The sequence below is a fragment of the Rhinoderma darwinii genome, unplaced genomic scaffold (assembly GCF_050947455.1).
Source record: "Rhinoderma darwinii isolate aRhiDar2 unplaced genomic scaffold, aRhiDar2.hap1 Scaffold_2078, whole genome shotgun sequence".
Classification (NCBI taxonomy): domain Eukaryota; kingdom Metazoa; phylum Chordata; class Amphibia; order Anura; family Rhinodermatidae; genus Rhinoderma; species Rhinoderma darwinii.
In genome coordinates, this window is record NW_027462423.1 from 4,535 (window position 1) to 6,801 (window position 2,267).

Below are 2,267 nucleotides of genomic sequence, written 5' to 3' on the forward strand. Positions count from 1 at the left end.
TCTATACTAATTGCCAGGCGCTGAGACGAATGCTGCCAAGATCGAGCGTCTATGACTTACGGTTCAAGAATTAGCCTCAGAAATAGTGGTTCTGAACATGCTGCCAATAGCTCGCCTGGGAAACATCCAGAGAAGTCCAAGATAAAAAAAATTTAGACTGGCTGCCACGAGCTGAAACTAATGCAGCCAAGAGCGAGCGTCTGTGACTTACGGTTCAAGAGTTATTCACAGAAACATGGTTCTGAACTTTGCTGCTAGCCGCGAAAGCGAAAATAACCAAGATCGAGCGTCTAGGATTTACTTGTCAATAGCTTGCCTGGGAATCATCCAGAGAAGTCAAAGACAGTGCTTCTATACTAATTGCCAGGCGCTGAGACGAATGCCGACAAGATCGAGCGTCTATGACTTACGGTTCAAGAATTAGCCTCAGAAACAGTGGTTCTGAACATGCTGCCAATAGCTCGCCTGGGAAACATCCAGAGAAGTCCAAGATAGTGTTTTTTAGACTGGCTGCCACGAGCTGAAACGAATGCAGCCAAGAGCGAGCGTCTGTGACTTACGGTTCAAGAGTTAGCCTCAGAAACAGTGGTTCTGAACATGCTGCCAATAGCTCGCCTGGGAAACATCCAGAGAAGTCCAAGATAAAAAAAATTTAGACTGGCTGCCACGAGCTGAAACTAATGCAGCCAAGAGCGAGCGTCTGTGACTTACGGTTCAAGAGTTATTCACAGAAACATGGTTCTGAACTTTGCTGCCAGCCGCGAAAGCGAAAATAACCAAGATCGAGCGTCTAGGATTTACTTGTCAATAGCTTGCCTGGGAATCATCCAGAGAAGTCAAAGACAGTGCTTCTATACTAATTGCCAGGCGCTGAGACGAATGCCGACAAGATCGAGCGTCTATGACTTACGGTTCAAGAATTAGCCTCAGAAACAGATGTTCTGAACATGCTGCCAATAGTTCGCCTGGGAAACATCCAGAGAAGTCAAGATAGTGTTTTTTAGACTAGCTGCCACGAGCTGAAACGAATGCAACCAAGAGCGAGCGTCTGTGACTTACGGTTCAAGAGTTATTCACAGAAACATGGTTCTGAACTTTGCTGCCAGCCGCGAAAGCGAAAATAACCAAGATCGAGCGTCTAGGATTTACTTGTCAATAGCTCGCCTGGGAAACATCCAGAGAAGTCAAAAACAGTGCTTCCATACTAATTGCCAGGCGCTGAGACGAATGCCGCCAAGATCGAGCGTCTAAGACTTACGGTTCAAGAATTAGCCTCAGAAACAGTGGTTCTGAACATGCTGGCAATAGCTCGCCTGGGAAACATCCAGAGAAGTCCAAAATAGTGTTTTTTAGACTGGCTGCCACGAGCTGAAACGAATGCAGCCAAGACCGAGCGTCTGTGACTTACGGTTCAAGAGTTATTCACAGAAACATGGTTCTGAACTTTGCTGCCAGCCGTGAAAGCGAAAATAACCAAGATCGAGCGTCTAGGATTTACTTGTCAATAGCTCGCCTGGGAAACATCCAGAGAAGTCAAAGACAGTGCTTCTATACTAATTGCCAGGCGCTGAGACGAATGCCCCCAAGATCGAGCGTCTATGACTTACGGTTCAAGAATTATCCTCAGAAACAGTGGGAAACAGTGCTTCTATACTAATTGCCAGGCGCTGAGACGAATGCCGCCAAGATCGAGCGTCTATGACTTACGGTTCAAGAATTAGCCTCAGAAACAGTGGTTCTGAACATGCTGCCAATAGCTTGGCTGGGAAACATCCAGAGAAATCCAAGATAAAGTTTTTTAGACTGGCTGCCACGAGCTGAAACAAATGCAGCCAAGAGCGAGCGTCTGTGACTTACGGTTCAAGAGTTATTCACAGAAACATGGTTCTGAACTTTGCTGCCAGCCGCGAAAGCGAAAATAAGCAAGATCGAGCGTCTAGGATTTACTTGTCAATAGCTCGCCTGGGAAACATCCAGAGAAGTCAAAGACAGTGCTTCTATACTAATTGCCAGGTGCTGAGACGAATGCCGCCAAGATCGAGCGTCTAAGACTTACGGTTCAAGAATTAGCCTCAGAAACAGTGGTTCTGAACATGCTGCCAATAGCTCGCCTGGGAAACATCCAGAGAAGTCCAAAATAGTGTTTTTTAGACTGGCTGCCACGAGCTGAAACGAATGCAGCCAAGACCGAGCGTCTGTGGACTTACGGTTCAAGAGTTATTCACAGAAACATGGTTCTGAACTTTGCTGCCAGCCGTGAAAGCGAA